This window comes from Mustela putorius, unplaced genomic scaffold, assembly GCF_011764305.1.
Source record: "Mustela putorius furo isolate JIRA1106 unplaced genomic scaffold, ASM1176430v1.1 tig00003974_pilon_pilon_pilon, whole genome shotgun sequence".
Taxonomy (NCBI): Eukaryota; Metazoa; Chordata; class Mammalia; order Carnivora; family Mustelidae; genus Mustela; species Mustela putorius.
The window spans coordinates 8,018,103-8,037,328 of NW_025422117.1; the positions used below are offsets into that span (position 1 = coordinate 8,018,103).

Consider the following 19,226-nt stretch of genomic DNA (forward strand, 5'->3'; position numbering starts at 1 on the left):
ATAAATTCCTGGAAAACCAGATGATCTCTTTTTATAGAAGGGGCACCTGGGTAGCTCATTTCTCTGAGTGTCAGACTCTTGGCTCTGGTCATGAACTTGGGGTCCTGAATCCAATTTCTACGTCAGACTCTGTGCTTTGCACAGAGTCTGCTCATCCCACTACCTCTGCTCCTCCCCCTGCTTACACGCTTTCACTCTATCTGCCTCTCTTTCTCTCTCTCTCTCTCTCAAGTAAATAAGTAAACAAAAGTCTTAAAAAAATAAAAATATAGAAGACTTTCTGGTTTATTAATTTAAATGGTAAAGACAGTTATAAATAATTAATATAAATGTTCATGACTATAATAGAGTCATCCTAATCAAAAATGGAAAATTCTTGTAAAAAGTACCAATTTGTATTCCATATAAGACCTAAATGGATAATACATATATCTGAGTGGAAAAACATAAGATTGAAAATAATCTCTTTTTTTTGAGAGCTAATTGACATATAACCTTATATTAGTTTCAGGTCTACAACACTAATTCAGTATTTATATATATTGTGAGGAGCTCATCCAATAAGTCTAGTTAACATTCATCACCATGGTTACAATTTTTTTTTTCTCATGATGAGAACTTTTGAGATTTATTCTCAGCAATTTTCAATATCCAATATAGTATTACTAACTATAGTCACCGTGCTATACTTTACATCCCCTCTGGCAACCACTAATCTGTTCTCTAAATCTGTAAGCTTTTTTTTTTCTCTCTCTTTTTCTGATGCCATATATAAGTCAGGTATTTGTCTTAACATAATGCCCTCAAGTTTCATCTATGTTATCATAAATGGCCAGAGTTCATTCTTGTTTATGACAAGATAATATTTTTATGTATATATATGTATATATATATACACAATATATAGTATTTTATACATATATGTGTGTGTATACACATACATACATATATATCATATTTTCTTTATATATTCATCCACCAGTGGACACATAGGCTTTTACCATATCTTGTGGATAATGTTGCAATAAACATGAGAGTGTCTATATCCTTTCAAGTTAGTGTTTTGTTTTCCTTTGGATAAATACCAGAGTTGGGATTTCTGGGTTACATGGTAGTTCTGTTCTTAATATTTTTTAGGAAACTCCATACAGCTGCACTATTTTACAGTCCCGCCAAAGTATAGCAGTTTTTTCACATTCTAGCTAAAGTTTATCTATTTTTCCTTTGATAAGAACCATCCCAATGTGTATGAGGAAATATTTCACTGCAATTTTAATTTGCATTTCCCTGATGATTAATGATATTGAGCATCTTTTTATGTATATGTTAGCCAATATATGTCTTCTTTAAATGTCTATTTAAAATCTTTGCCCATTTTTAATTGAGGAATACAATATACATGACTTGTATATATTTTTTCCCATTCCATAGAGTGCTTTTTTATTCTGCTGATTATTTCCTTGTCTGTGCAGAATACTATTAGTTTGTTATAGTTCCAATTGTCTATTTCTGTTTTTAGTAATGTCTATTGAAGGAATAGATAAGGAAAATGTGATATTTACAAACAATCGCTATCATTCAGTCTTTAGAAAGAAGAATATCCTACTACATGTGATAACATGTACAAACCTCAAGGATATTATGCAATGTGAAATAAACCAGTCACAGAACAAAAACTATATGATTCCACATTTATGACACATCTAAAATAGAATTATAGAAGCAGAGAGGCAAATAATGGTTGTCAGGAGCTGGGAATAGGGTAAATGGGAGTTGCTATTCAACATATAGAATGTTTCAGCTCTGCAAAATGAATAATAATCTGAAGATCTACTGTACAACATTGTTCCTATAGTTAACAGCACTGTATTATGCATTAAAAAAAATAAGTCGGGGTGCCTGGGTGGCTCAGTGGGTTACGCCGCTGCCTTCGGCTCAGGTCATGATCTCAGGGTCCTGGGATCGAGTCCCGCATTGGGCTCTCTGCTCAGCAGGGAGCCTGCTTCCTCCTCTCTCTCTCTGCCTGCCTCTCTGCCTACTTGTGGTCTCTCTCTGTCAAATAAATAAATAAAATCTTTAAAAATAAATAAATAAATAAAAATTTAAAAAAATTAAAAAAAATAAGTAGTGTCACTCATGTTGAGTGTTTTTACCATGATGGAAAGAAAAATAGACGAAAGAGGCAGAAGGAATCTTCTAGATGTGATGGATATATTTATGACCACAATTGTGGAGTATGTTTCATGGGTGTATATATATGTCAAAACTTATGAAATTGCATAATTTAAATATTGGAGTTTTTATGTCAATTATACCACAATAAAGCTGTTAAAAATGAATTTTATTTGATATGTGAATAAGCACAGTGTTATTTCAGTGGAAGAATGTGTTCATCTCTTCTCTGTGGTACATGTGATATATTTAGTAAAGGTCATATGTATAAAAATTTTTTTGGAGTGCCAGAATTTTGTTTTTTTTTCAGGTAATTGTTTCAGGGAATTAATGTGTTCACTACACTGTGCTATGTGTAATACCCTAAGTGAAAACACATGTGCAAACACATAATAAATGGAATCTACTGTATTAATGAAGTAAAGAACACAATCCCATCATCATATCAACTAATGTAGCAACAACAAAAACTTAAGAGTCACTCATGATAAATGCTCAGAGAAATGAGGATACAGGAGAAATTCCTCAACTTGGAAAAAAAATCATCTACAATAAAACATATATTGCTAGCATTATACAATGTGGTGAAAGTCTAAATGCCTCTCCACTAAGATCAGGAACAAGGTAAGGATGTCCACTCCCACTACTCTTATTCAACATAATGCTGGAAATAAAGCCAGTGCAGTAAATCAAGAAAAATTGATAAAAAAATTCAGACTGGAAAACAAATAAAACTGTCTGTATTCAACAGATGACATCACATCTACATGGAAAAGTTCAAGGAATCTCAAGACAAACAAACCAAACCAAGCAAATGAGTAAAAACTTTGAGAACCAATCTGTGAGTTTAAAAAGTCCCAGATATCTCATACAGAGATAAATTGTATTTCTGTTTTAAACCTTTTTAAACCTTGACTTTTAAAATTTAATACCATTTATAATATCTAAAAATATGAAATATATACAATTCTAACAAAAAATGTACAGACCTATATGGCAAAAACACCACAGTGCTGATGAAATAAATCACAGAGGATCTAAACGAATAAAGAGGTATTCTATATTCATAGATTGGAGAGTTCAATATAGTATAGATGTCATTTCTCCCCAAATGGATATACAGCTTCAGTGAGATTCCTAACCAAACCCCCAGCACAAATACTTGTGGATATAGACAAGATTGTTTTAAAATTTAAGTGGAAAGAGAAAAGAATTGGAATAACAAAAAAGTTTTTTTGAAAAAGAAAAATGAGACCTAGGAATCGTTATATCAAATTTCAAGATTTTTCATATAGTGTGAGTGGTTGAAGGATAGACGTATTAAAACAACGGGGCAAAAAAAAAAAAAAGAGTTTATAGATATATACCCCATTGATTTTTAGCGAAGATGCAAAGGCAGTTTAATGCAGGAAAAACAGCCTTTTCAACAAATGCGGTGAAAAAAGTGGAAATTCATTGGCTAAAAAAATCATTTGAAAGAAGTTTCTCGTGTTACACAAAAATTAACTCAAAATCAATCATGGATTGAAGAGTAAAACTCAAAACACTTTAAAATTAGAAAAAAATTGGGGAAGAAACTTCAGGATCTAGGCGTAAGACAAAGTTCTTATACGGGTGGTTAAAAAAAAATCTGTAAGAGAAAAAAAACACATATATAAGCTGGACTTATTTAAAATGAAAAATCGTCGTGAAAGACACTATTAAGAGAATGAAAGAAAAATTACAGAGTGGGAGAATTATTTGAAAGTCACATATTTGAAGGACAAGTCTTTAGAATATATAAAAAACTCTCAAAACAAAATATTATAAAAAACAAATAATTCCTTTAGAATATGGGCAAAAAGCGTGAAGAAAAATTTAGAGATTAGAAAAACATGAAAAAATATTCAACATTTTTGATCACAAAGGAAATATAAAACTATGATGAGATATCATTACACAACTATTAGAATGACTAAAATAGAAAAATTATGACAACGTGTAATGCTGACAAGAATGTGGGGAAACTAGAATACATATAAATTATTAGTGGGAATATAAAACATTAAAACCACCAAATAAGACAGGTAGGCAGTTACTTAAAAAACTAATCATAATAACCAAATGACCCAACAATTGCATTCTTAGACATTTATCCCAGAGAAACTGAAGCTTATATTCATACAAAAATCTGTACCCAGCATTCATAGAAGTTTTATTTGTAACAGCTAAGCATGTAAAAGTTAATTTTTAAAAATGGAAACAACTGACCTATCTTTCCATTGGTTAAGTTGACCATTAAAGCAATAAACTGTTAGACACTTTTACCAGGAAATAGTACTCAGCAATAAAGGAGAGAGAACAATTGATACATGCAATGAATGATCTGGATAAATCTCCAGAGAATAATAATAATCTATTTATAATAATAATGAAATGTTTTCCTTATTTGAAGATAAAATTACTCATATAACCTGTATTTCAATGTGTCCATTAAATTAAGATTTATAGGAAATGGTCCCAGTATTTGGCGACATAGCACAGCTCCCTCTTAATCAGTTTCATGAGTCAAGTAATATTGTATAAACTTTTGAATGATTAACCACTGTTTTGTTCTTTCACTTTTTTTTAAAGATTTTATTATTTTATTTGAGAGAGAGAGAGAACGAGAGAGAGAAAGAAACAGAGAGCACATGAGAAGGGGCGGGTCAGAGGGAGAAGCATATGCTCTGCTGAGTAGAGAGTCTGATGTGGGACTCCATCCCAGGACTCCAGGTTCATGACCTGAGCCAAAGGCAGTCACTTAACCCCTGTTTTTAAAAGATGTTTTCATATTTAGGACTTTTTTCCAGTTTTTTAAAGCATAAATATGTCTACCTTTTTTCAATATCTAAGAGTACAGGCCCAGAAAGAGCCTAAATAGAGCTGTTTTCTTTCTTTCTTTCTTTCTTTCTTTCTTTCTTTCTTTCTTTCTTTCTTTCTTTCTTTCTTTCTTTCTTTCATTATGTTCAGTTAGCTATAGTGTTCAATGATTCATTAGTTGCATATAACACCCAGTGCTCACCTTAATGAGCCCTCCTTAGTGCCCTCCTTAGTACCCATCACCTTGTTACGCCCTCCCCCTCCTCTCCTCTGAAACCCTCAGTCTGTTTCCCAGGGTCCATAGTCTCTCATGGTTCATCTCCCTCTCAGATTTCTTCCCTTTCAGATTTCCCTTCTTTCCACTATGGTCCCCCAAACTATTACTTATGTCCCACATATGAGTGAATCCATATGATAATTGTCTTTCTCTGCTTGACTTACTTCACTTAGCATAATCACCTCCAGTTCCATGTCAATGCAAATGGCGAGTATTCATCCACTCTGATGGCTGAATAATATTTCAAACTATGTATGTACCACATCTTCTTTATTACATTCATCTTTTGGAGGGCATCTCAGCTCCTTCCACATTTTGGTTATTGCAGACATTGCTGCTATGGACATTGGGGTGCATATGCCCCTTCTTTTCACTACATCTGTATCTTTAGAGTATATACCTAGTAGTGCAATTGTTGGGTGATAGGGTAGTTTTATTTTTTTTAACATCTTGAGGAAACTTCATACCAAGAATGACATTATAGATTAAGGGCTGATATCAAATATGTGTAAAGAACTTCTCAAACTCAACACTCAAAAAACAACCCAGCCAAAAAATGGGCAGAAGACATCAACAGACAGTTCTCCAAAGAAGACGTGCAAATGGCTAACAGACCTATGAAAAAACGTTCAACATCAACATCAATAGCCATTAGGGAAATATAAACCAAAATCACAATGAGATACTACTTTACACCAGATAGAATGGCAAAAATTAATAAAACAGGAAACAACAAACATTGGTGAGGATGTGGAGAAAGGGGAACCCTCTTACACTGTTAGGATTGCAAACTGGCACAGCCACTCTGGAAAACAGGATAAAGCTGTTTGCAAATATAAGTTCCATAACTCATGAGCTGTGTATTTTAAAGCAAGTTATTTAACTTTCTTAAGACTCATATCTTCATATACCAAATGGACTAAAACAGCAGTGACCTCATAGGATTTTAAATCTGGAATATCTTAAAACTTCTATAAATTGTGTGCATTGTTAATACTTTGTTAGAGAAATTACATTTATTTCTTATATAGAAACTGGAAGTAATTTGAAAGTTTACCAGTTACTTATTATTGGAATAAACATTAGTCATTTAAAATTTTGTCTTGAAAATGTAGTAATTGGACAATTTTATATAGAAATTCCTCAGCTAAAATATTTTTTAAAGCAGAATATGACTGGGCAGTTGGCTAAACTAGTTTACATTTTGGGTTAAAATTGATTACCTGCCAAACCAAAGGATCACCAGGCAATTTTCTTTGCTTAATTTCAGTGTGCTCTCTTTCAGATGGCTCCTCCAATGAGCTGTCTTGTCCTACTTGCAAAATCAATCCTGTAGTTCAATCAGAATCACTTTAAATGTTCAAGAAGACTGCACTCTGTCATTTAAAGATCCAAATAGTACAAAATTGAGATAAAGTCCAACTTGTGGTTTTCTCTTATTTTTTGCTGTACCTGAAAAGTTCATTCATTTGTTGTTCATGCATTTGGACCTAAACTACAAAACAACACTTTGCTATATTCAAATGCTTTAGCAATGAATTAACCAGCTATAATTAAGCTTACATCCAAATAATTATAAATAAATTATATAGTTATATATACACATAATTATATATGAAATACACAGTATAAAAATGCATATTGTGCAAGTCAGACAGATTTGTACAGGACGAAAAGTATACAGAATATACATTGTGACTTTTCATTCAACTATTCCCTTCCTTTTTTTTTTTTTTTTTAAGATTTATTTACTTATTTGACAGAGAGAGAGAAAAAGAGATAGTGAGAGAGGAAAAATAAGCAGGGGTGGGGTGAGAGAGGGAGCAGGCTTCCTGCTGAGCAGAAAAAAAAATTAAAAAAAATAAAGTGGTGCCTGGGTGGCTTGGTCATTGGGCGCATCTACCTTTGGTTGGGGTTGTAATCTCAGTATCCTGGTGTTGGGCCCCATATAGGACAACTCCCTTCCTTAAATATAACCACAGAATAACATACTTTCTTGTGTTATCATTACAAAACAGTTAAAAATGCTGTGTACACAAATGTATAATACATATAATCATATACACATGCAAATACACATATAAAATTATTTTACTTAAATATCACAAAATACATTTATAAACACACATACTTACTATGTCTGATTCACGTAAGTTATTTGCATCTCTTTCTATGTATCTGCTATCTATATCTATTAGCATTTGGTCATTTGTCATGGCTGCATCATATTAAGATAAATTATTTATAATAATTTGTTTGTTGCTCCCCTCAATAGACGTTAACAATATTTACAAGAATTTTTATTGTTCACAATTTCAACTAATGCTTGAGTTCTTTCTTGTTCATAAATATACATAAAATAATTATGTTCAATCAAATCAGATTATTTTCGTACATTTGTAAAAGTAAAATGCAAACTTGTAAAATTATTTAAAAATAATGAACTTGTAACTAACAAACAATTACCAATATGTATTTTATAAAAACAGGTTATCGACCTGTACAGACATAGCTCTATGCTGATCTTTAGCATCTATTGGCTACTTTGAGGGTAATATGGATTAGTAATTTATAATATACTATTTAATGTTTAAAATTCCTCCCCAAAAGCACCTGTCCCGGTTTGTTTATATAGTTTAGAGAGGTTTACAGCCTGGCTTACCCTGGTTTAACTAGATACACATCTTGGTTAGCCTATATGCACCAGTAAAGCATAAAAAAATTTCCAGAAACTTTTACTGAGGCTCTCAAAAAACCTAGATTCCTTGTATATATCTTGGTGACTTACAATACAGATATGAAGTACATCCTCTATAACTAAGAACATTCCTCAAAGACCCTGTTCTTGTCTGTGGTTTCTTTCTCCTGTTGTACCATATCCTTTCTCTGCATTAAAACTAAAACCTTATGTGAGCAAAATATGTAGAGTATTGTGAATTCTTTCAGTTACTCAGACCTGTGAAATAGTTGCATATGTGTGTATATGTAAGTTATAGTTAATATATATATCTAACAATATACATGTATATATCATTATATGATCAGACAATGAACATTATTAGAACAGAGACCACAGTGGAGGCTTTTAAGCAGATTCATAGAGTAAGTCTTGGTTTGCTTTGGTGATTGAAATAATTAAATTTTATTTTTTAAAGATTATTTAACCCACTGAGCCACCCAGGCTCCCCTTTTAAAGATTAATTATTTGGCGGGGGGGGGGGAGAGAGAGTATGAGTACACTTTGGGGGAAAGGCAGAGGGAGAGAATCCTTAGGCAGACTCTACACTGACCAGAGAACCCGGTTCTGAGATGAAGACCTGTGTCAAAATCAAGAGTTCTCAGATTAACTAACTGAGCCACCCAGGAACCCCTGTATTTGAACATTTTGAAGAATATAACTACCATTCATTTCACCATATCTTGCCATTTTTGTAATTTTAGTGCTGTCTTGAATTACTTCTAATATATCAGTAAGCATTTGGTAGTTGTGTTTTTAAATTATTTTCAATACACATGAATTCCTATGTAATCTTTTCCCATTTATTGGTTCTTTACTTTTATATAATCTTTTTATATTATTCTGCAAACATCTGCTGATTTAAAAAGATAAATTTCTGTATTGGTTTCTTCAGGTATCTCTTTCTTAACAGTTTTTGACTAAAAATAGAAGCTGGTAAATGAGTTTTGCATATGTAGATGGCTTCACGTTAAAGGATACAGGCAAGGGGTATGCCATAGGAAATAGAGGACTTTCATCTACTGGAATACCTTCATTAATTTAGGAAACTTCTCAAAATTGCTCTCATAGAATATTTATATATGGAAAAACTTGCATTCTGGAGGATCTGAAAGCAAGACAGATTCCTTTTCTCCTTTTATTATTGTAGTAGATTGCCAATGGCTATGGTTACCCTACTTCTTGTATTCATTGCCTTGGGTAATCCTCTTGGGCTTTAAGTCTAGTCTCAGTCATGTGAGCTGTTCCAATCAATAGGCACTGTGACCCAGACAGAGACCTGAAATGTTTGTACATTGGGATTTACCCTCCTTCTTACTGCCAACATGTAAATAAACTTGAGTTAGCCTCCTAGATGGCTGGGAATGCCTTTAGAGAGTGCAAATGACCATCCACAAAGTCCCAAGAGTAACCATAATTACAGTCATCTCAGCTGATTTCTGGATATGTGAGTGAGCTCATTCCAGACCATCTAGCTCTACCCACTGGACCTGACAAAAATAATCTCCCAGCCAAACCAATGCATTATGAAAAAAATAATAATAATAAATAAATAAATATTTTCTTTTGATTTGAGCCACTGCATTTTAAGTTGACTCATTTTAGATAGTAAAATCTGATACATGTAGATATTTCTCAAATCTGGACTATTGATATAAGTTTTTAGGAAATAATTTTTGGGAAGTGCAGACATTTTATGGAAGCACCTGTAAGGATTATTAATTTGCTAACACATTCAGTTGTTAAAAACACAAACATGATTTTTACTTTTAATATAGCCTATATAACAAATAAATAACACGGTGATAATCTTTTAGGCATGAACGTTTTCCAAAACCAGAAAATAGTTGTTCTTCTTATACCCTTGTGTTTGATTTTCTTTGTCCTGGCCAAGAATACCTAGAGCTACATTGCTATAATCTTTGTGGAACAAGTTACTTCAATAGCATTTGTGTAAAAATAACTAGCATTAAAAAAAAAAAAAACTAACATTAATTCTCATTAGTTAACTTTGTTTTTCTTTAATACCAGTGCGTTTTTTATAAAACCATGTTTATAATAATAATCAAGGTTTCATATCTGCCAATGTATGTTACTTTATTAATGCTAAATTTTCTTCAATATGTTCAAAAACCACCATCAGTTTATTACAATTTTTGATAAAATGAATTGGAATCCACACAATTTTCCAAAAAAAAAAACAACTGGTAGGTGACAAATAAAAGTCCACACTACTATTAATATTTTTAATGACTGCCAACTAGAAAGAATTTTTAAAAAATCATATGATATAGATGAGTTAAGATGAAAAGCAAAAATTCCCTGCCCTAATACTCCCACAACCATCCCTCTGACTAAAGGCAGCAATTGAATCATTTCTGTTTTGGGGTTCCAATTAGTTCTCAGGTTTTTAACCTGGCTTAATCTTTCTGACACTCTATACTGCAGAGAAGAAGAGTTCAAGAACTGACTAGTATAGTGACTTCATGATTAGGGTTTAATTCTGGAGTCTGTTTTCAGTCCCAGTTGACCCCTTCCAAGCTTTTACCATGTTTGGAAAATCTCCAGTATTCTGCCTGGAGAACTGACTCCCACTTTCACAGCAGTCTGATATGGAATCTATTTTGGAAAAATGCTTTCTTTTCTCATTTTCATTTGTGAACTCACTTCCAATGGCTTTATACTTAAAAAAAAAAAATGTTAGTATCTTTCATCCTCTTATACCTCTCCCTCAGTAATCTCAGCTTTTGTAAGTTTATTCTCTTTTGCATCATTATATTTTCATTCTAGTAAGATCTTTTGAGAGCGTATGGAGCAAGATACACATGCCTATTTAGCCATATGCTGGTGAATAAAATTAATATGCACCGAGTACTGATGTTGGAAAAGCTCCACAGTGATGTTGGTAAATAGAGTCACATTTCCTGCCTTTCAGAAAAATTATTTATTATAAAATTTGCCAGAATCAATACTATATTTAAAACTTTGTTATTTTCAGTTTTATTTGAAATACAATATTTGTATGATTAAAATGAGATCTCTGACCTAAAATTGCCCAATCTTTTCCTCGATGTACTTAGTAAACACAAATTGACTATAATAACAAAAGGAGATTAACTAATTAACAACATTAAGGCATTTTTTCCAAAGGGTAACAATATTCGATATGACTAATGAATTTGATGAGGTCAATTCATACATTTCATGACGTTTTGTTCAAGAGATCATGTCTGATGACTTGTTTGCAAACTGTAGATTCAGAAAAGTGAATTAGACATACCATATCATTGGGTTAGTTGCATTCCGTTATGCTGCAAATCTATTAATTATAATTTTAAAAACATGTACAATTCATTTTGAGCATACTGCAATTCATCTTTTTTGCTTGTGAGTACTGTGCCCTTTTCTTCCTGCCATTGTTTGTCTGTTTGTTTGTTTTATCAACTGCATCATGCATAACTGACCATTATCGCTCTAAGTTTTCTAGTTAAGCGACAAACTCCATATTTATTTTCAAATATTGTAATAATATTTACTTTTATTCATTTCTGATCTTCATAAATTATCATCCATTATTAGCTGGGTAGATGGTAAGCAGCTTGCATTTTTTTCCTTATTTATTTTTAAGAATTTTATTTATTTTTTAATAATTTATTTTTAAGAATCTTACAATTAAGATTAATTGTAATTAATTAATTATAATCTTAATTACAATTAAGATTTTAATTGTATCCTTTCCTTCTGGATGCTTTCTCTTTCTACTGCTTTGTGATTAATGATGATATTTTATTTGACTCTGACTCCTCCCCGTTAGATCTTATCTCATTTTATATTTTCCTTTTTGTTGGATATCAGAATAAAATAAATTAACAAAATTCTGGAAAATTAGCATAATAAATCTTTAACTTCCCAGTGTCAAAAATGTCTTAAGTTTAAAAATCAAAATGTGATTTAGGAGAGTGATACAATGTTGCTTCATATTTTTTAAAAATAAATAATCAAGTTATATAGGACATTTTCCCTCAGGAATACATATCTAACATTATAACATATTAATATTTCCATGATACTTTCCTGAATTTTATGTTTGGTAGGTGAATAATTAACAGCTGGTTTATAAGGTTGGGAAAATACCAAGACTCACTAAAATTATTCTGTAAATGTGCCCACAGAACTTTTTAAGATATCTTTAAGGAATGTACCCAAACTGTCTGGGTTGCTTATAGTCCAATATTTGAAATTTATGACTTCATGAAGTAAGCAACTGCTGAATAATAGCAATGATTTATACACAATTCCTGGACCAAGAAATGTGAAGACATTTTCTAACTGAAATATCTCCCTTTTCTGAAGGAGATACCACATGTATACTTCTTGTATATTGCTTAGACACCTCATGCTTAGGCTCAGTCAAATTGCCCACTAATACAGGGAGGTAGAAACTAAAAGTTGTGTCAGCTACCTCACACTTCATGTTTAACCTGTTTTTTGATCACTTTTATTATTTGGATTATTAGTAACGTTTAATACTTCCAATTCTTCTGAGTTTGTCAGTCTGACTACTTGTGTTATCTCAATGTCACTCATGTATGTATGTATGTGTATACGTGTGTGTGTGTGTGTGTGTGTGTGTGTGTGTGTGTATGGTGTTGTTAGTCACCATACAATACATCATTAGTTTTTGACATAGTGTTCCAAGATTCATCGTTTATGTATAGCACCCATTGCTCCATGCAATACATGCCCTCCTTAATAACCACCACCAGGCTCATCATCTTCCATTCTCCCTCCCCTCTAAAATCCTCAGTTTGTTTCTCAGAGTCCACAGTCTCTCATGATTCGTCTCCCCCCGCCCCGGACCCCCTTCATTTTCCCTTTCCTTCTCCTATTGCCCTCCATGTTTTTCCTTCTGTTCCACAAGTAATTGAAACCATATGATAATTGGCTTTCTCTGCTTGACTTAATTCACTCAGCATAATCTCCTCCAGTTCCATGTATGTTGATGCAAAAGTTGGATATTCATCTGTTCTGATGGCTGAGTAATATTCCATTGTATATATGAACTACATCTTCTTTATCCATTCCTCTTTTGAAGGGCATCTTGGCTCTTTCTGCAGTTTGGTTATTGTGGACATTGCTACTGTGAGGATTGGGGTTCATATGGCCCTTCATTTCACTACACCTGTATGTTTGGGGTAAATACCCAGTAGTGCAGTTGCCAGGTGATAGGGTAGCTCTATTTTTAAATTTTTAAGGAATTTCCACACTGTTTTCCAAAGTTACTGCACCAACTTGCATTTCCACCAATATTGTAAGGGAGGTCCCCCTTCTGCACATCCTCCCCAACATTTGTTGTTTCTTGCCTTGTTGATTTTTGCCATTCTAACTAGTATAAGGTGGTATCTCAATGTGGTTTTGATTTGAATTTATGGATGAAAGACCTCAATATGAGACAGGAATCCATCAAAATCCTAGAGAACTTAGGCAGTACCCTCTTCAACATCAGCCACAATGACTTCTTTCAAGACAGGTCTCCAAAGGCAAGAGAAACAAAAGTAAATGAACTTTTGGTACTTCATCAAGATAAGAAGCTTCTGCACACAAAGGAAGCAGTCAACAAAACAAAGAGGCAACCCACAGAATGGGAGAAGATATTCTCAAATGACACCACAGCCAAAGGGCTAATATCCAAGATCTATAATGAATTTCTCACACATATATTTTTTAAAAGTGATACTTTAATGAGGAAATAATGTGGTTTTATTTTTTTAAGACTTTTATTTATTTATTTGACAGGCAGAGATCACAAGTAGGCAGAAAGGCAGGCAGAGAGAGAGATGGGAAGCAGATGCCCTGGCGAGCAGGGACCCTGAGATCAGAATCTGAGCCGAAGGCAGAGGCTTTAACCCACTGAGCCACCCAGGAACCCCCAAAAATGTGGCTTTATATTAGAAAAGTAAAATCACTATCCCTATGATTATCACAAGTTATTTTTAATTTCTAGTGCTGTCTGTCATTGAAATTCAACAAAGTAGAAGGCCTGAGAGTTTGAATTAGAGTAACTTATTCAATACTGATTATATTGACAATATTTCTTGTAATTTTTGTAGATTCAATTAGATAAAATACAAGACTGACTATTTAGAAGTTGAAAATCTCTAATTTGTCATGATTGTTCTCCAGTAAGTTTAGTTATATATCTGAAGTTGTCTATAAGAATCATATTGCAGAACTTTGTCTAAGATGTGTAAAATAATCACAAGGAATTCCTAACCATACTGAAGAATGGGGTATATTTTGAGAAGGTGGAAAACGATTTCAGTTTTTAACATGGTAAATCCATTGTGTTTATAGATCTTGAATTATTCTCTATACAGGTCCAGGATTAACCTGCTAAAATTCCCGAGTATATCATTTTGATATTTAATATTATGTTAACTTTTTAATATGACATCGCATGAATAACAGACACTGTAGTGTAGTGATTTCCAAAATGTTCATTCTACAAATATGTGTATATGTATGTGTAGAGAAGGTTGTCACTTTAATTTTCATCTAACATAATAAGAGAAAAAAGGAAAACTTACACGATAGAATACAGTGTAGTGTAGGTATCTGCATCATGGAGGACAGAAATTCCCAATATCTTAAGCTATCTTTCGGGCAGCATCACTCAGCTATATTTTCTTGACATTCTTGGTTGTCATTAACAGAGTTTATGAAATGTTTATACTGTTAATGGATGCCAAAAACCTGGTCTATTATTTTTCTCTTACTGCCAATATTAAACTGATAGAAACTAGGATGATCCTGTAAAACTAGCATCATACATCATTTAACATTTCAGGGAAATACTGTTGTGTACCATCTTAAAAGTAACAAGATAATTCTTACTCCTTTGCATAGTTAGATGGATGACTACACCTTGAGGATATAATGTCTTAATGTTCCTAGCAACTTTGCTTATGAAAAATGGCTGTGCTCACTAGATAAACACCATCATGCTGATACAGTAAAGCAAAAATCAATTTATAAGACAAAGTGATATAACCATTTTCCATATATCTATATATATGTGTGTATATATATACATATATGTGTGTATATATGTGTATATTTATATATATGTGTGTGTGTGTGTGTGTGTGTATATATATAGGAACTGACCATGTGTCAATTTGTTTTTACCCTGTAACAGAAAACATGGTAAGTCCTATACTCAAACCTTGAAAAGCTCCTATCACTAAGTGCAGCCAGCATAGTTCTGCTAGTATATTAAAAAAAAAGTTATTCTATCAATGGACATTAATTTACCTGATGGGAGTATGTGTATATTAATTGAGATGAACATGTGAATCTGTCACATGTTTGTGACATAGTAGTCAACCCTAAATTTAGTAGTCAAACCCTAAAAAACAGGGTAGTTGAACCCTAAAAAAACAGGCTTCAAGTATTGAAAAGAACAATCAATATTTTAAAATCTTTTCTTTTCCTTAAATAGTTATTAGTGTACCCTTTTAAATTAGTGTAGGTATAGCACATGGGGATATACACCAAATAGTTTCACCTATTATATTGCACTGAAAAATCATATGGGATTTTTAAGTGGACAAATAATGAATTGCCATGGAATGTTTAATGACCAAATAATTCTGCAACTCTTTTGATTAGTCAACAGAAAATACAAACTTGTCTATTTATTTATTTGGCTCCCACTTGATTTGATTTTTTTTCTTTTTTAAGAATTTTAGATCATTAAGAAAAAGGTCCATTATATGTTCCTTTTCTTAATAACTTTACATACAGTTCAGACTCAGTCTAATTTTGCAAATTCAATCAAAACAATTCTCATAATTAAAACTTCATTTTCATTTAAGACTTTAAAGTTCCTGGGTTCACTGTTTTATGATGATATTTCTATACTAAACACAGTATATATATATGTATATTTTAACACAGTATATTTTTTGCTTCATAAGAGGAAGGACCAGAAGTGATATTTGATAAAGAACTAAGAATAATTTATATTGTTAGGTCAAGAATATCATGAAAAATATATATTTTCATTAGCCTTCATGTATAAGGCTAATCTACAAATGGCATAAAATACTTCTATGTAGGCATTATTTTTTTCTTCAGTAATCATCAATTCTATTGAACTGAGCCTATGATTCAGAAGTCATTTGATTGTAGTACATCAACAAGTATTTGATTTTCTCTTTAGGTTGATCAAACACAGGTACAATGAATATGTTAATTTTGTTCTCATTATTGCTAGATTTTTATCTGCCTAAGCCTCAATAATCCTAAGAAACTCTGCGTGTGTGTATTTTATTATATTATAGACCACTTTTCAGAAATAACTTGCTCAAATTGTCTCAATTATGACTGTATCACAATTACAGTGTTTTACCTGTATAGCATATGTAAAATCTGGCATGGAGGTAATTGTTTTTGTGTAACAAAATTTCTGAAATAATACTGGTATCTTAAAAACAAAACAAAACAAAAAAACTTCTTCTGAGTACAACCAAAGCAATTTTACAAACTATTATTTATTTTTGGTGTTTCTTTGCTTTGCTTTTTTGTTATGTTGGAAGAAAATACAAATAATTCATTTCCATATCTGCAAAAGAGTTCTCATTGTTTCACATAATATTACACAGCCGTTATAATTATGACACATATGCCTAAAACAAAATTAGGGTGATAGTTGACTTCTACCTATTAGTAAAATTTATATTTTCAGCTTTCCCACTCTAGGCTTGGTATATGTTACCATTCAGACTTAGAATATTATTTTCTCTAATTTTTCAAGACTTTCTGGAGGAAAATGATATGGGAAGAAAATAACAGTAATGCAAAGATTTCATACCTTAACCCTCAGAAAGGGTAAATACATACCTTCATGACAAAAGAGATTGTGGATATATGATTAAGAAGGTTAAAGACCTGAATATAGTTCTCCTGGGTTATTCAGGTGACCCATTTTTAATCATGTGATCCTTAAAGATGGAGAATGAAGACGGAAGGGTAGATCACACAGATAAAATGTGAAAAGACATCAAATTACCATCTCTGGCTCTGAAAATAGAAGAAGAAGTCCATGAGTCAGCGAATGTGGGAGACCTGTAGACTCCAGAAAACTTGGACCTACAACTGCAAGAAACTGATTTCTCCCAGGAACTTGAATGAGCAAGGAAATGGATTCTCCTAATACCTTTTAGAAGGGCATGAAGATGTGTCCACACCTTGATGTTAGCCAAGGGAAATCTGTGTCAAACTTGGAGATAGAAAACTGTCATGTAATGAATTTTCTTTAAGAGAACAGATTTGTGGTAATTTGCTCTGGGAGCAATAGAACGCAAATAGAACAAGTGGGTGATGACATATAATAATCTAAAGAGAATCTTGAGGTGTCTTGGTAGCTCAGTCAGTTAACTGTCTGACTCTTGATTTGGGCTCATTATCTTAGGGTCATGAGAGTGAGCCCTATGTTGGGCTCTGTGTTAAGCAGGGAACCTGCTTTAAGATTGTCTTTCCTTCTCCCTCTGTCCCGCTCCTCATGCTCTCTCTTTCTCTAAAATAATAATTAAATAAATCTTAAAAACATGAATTTTGAAAAACAAATTTTAGAGAATTTGTTACTTTCACATTGATTTTTTTCCTCTTCTTCTTTCCCTATATCTTTTTCCAATTTCCTCTGTTTTGTTTTATTTTGTTTTCCCCCAGAATAATGTTTGGAAATAACACTTTGAAATTCAAAGGCATTATTTTGTTTTTGATTTTCAAAAATGTTTGCTAATTCTTGGACTCAAATATAGAACTTCTACTTTTCCTAATTGTTATTTATACCTATACTACATCTTCCTTCACTATTGTCTTATTATCTTAGTGTTCCTTAAATATATGTTTTGTGGGTGGATTTATATTTGAAAGACTCCTTAGACCCCCTTTGCTTGTGTCAGTAGATCATCTGGGGGTAATACACACCTATGGACCTTCTTGAGAAGAGATTTCAGATTTAAAAATAAATATATAATGTAATTTTAGAAAATACAAGTAAATTTTTGAAAGTGATAGATATGTTTAGTACTTTGGTTGTGGTGATTGATATACATAGGTGTATGCATATTGCAATTTCATCAAGATGTGTATATTAAATGTGTGCAATTTTTTCTTTATCAATGATACCTCAAAAAGGTAAGAAAAATATGTAATGAGCAGAGTCAGAAATATTAAGAAACTCATAACGCTCAGAATCTGTGGACTTCACTTTGTATGGGCCTCTACCCAGGCATAGGGAGGGGTCTTAGTAATGTTTAAATATGATCACAATAATTTTATGAAATTTACAAAATTAAGAAATTTTCACAGCAATAAGTTTGTTTTCTTTTTTTCTATTCCAGATTCTTCCTTTCATTTTCCTCCTATATAATTGGTTCAGTTATAATTATTGTCATGTTTATATTTATCTGAAATTTATATTAATCTGAACTTTATATTAATCTGATAGGTAGTATTACCTATCATAACCATTTTGAATAATTCTCTTAAAATTAAGAATAAAAACTCTCATTCACTTTATGTATGTGTCTATATTAACTTCAACAGAACAATATAGATGGTACAAAAATAAACCCATGCTTATATGGTCAATTAATCTCTGACAAAGGAGGCAACAATATACAGAGGGGAAAATGTCTCTCCAAGAAATGGCGCTGGGAAAACTGGACAGCCACTTACAAAAGAATGAAACTGGACCACTTTCTTTTACCCTACATAAAAATAAATTTTAAAATGGGATTAAATACCAATATATGAGACCTAAAGCCATTAAGCTCCTTAAACACATAGGCAGTAATCTCTTGGACATCAGTCTTAAAAATGTTTTTTTAGATATGTCTCCTCAGGCAAGGGAAACAAAAGCAATATAGGTTTACACCAAAAGCTTTTGCACAGTGAAGAAAACCTTCAACAAAACAAAAAGGCAACCTATTAAATGGAAGATTACATTTAAATAACATAGCTGATCAGGGGTTAATATAAATTATGTAAAGATTATACAAACATACATAGAATTATTAAATGTGTTTTACAATGGGAGCCAATAAAACATTGTATGACAGTCATACTCCAGTAATAATTATAAAATGGAGAACTTACACATCTCACCACCAAACAAAAAAATCCAAGTAA

At 32.3% G+C, this 19,226-nt stretch overlaps 1 long non-coding RNA gene across 1 annotated transcript; it reads right to left on the bottom strand.

The window, feature by feature from the left end:
• Positions 1-6,517: 6,517 nt before the first annotated feature.
• On the bottom strand, positions 6,518-17,381 carry LOC101677383. Its single transcript, XR_199588.3, has 3 exons — positions 17,248-17,381; positions 16,932-17,111; positions 6,518-6,666 (listed from the first exon to the last, which is right to left on the bottom strand). It is a non-coding gene; the product is annotated as an uncharacterized LOC101677383 (long non-coding RNA).
• Between the last annotated feature and the right edge of the window lie 1,845 nt (positions 17,382-19,226).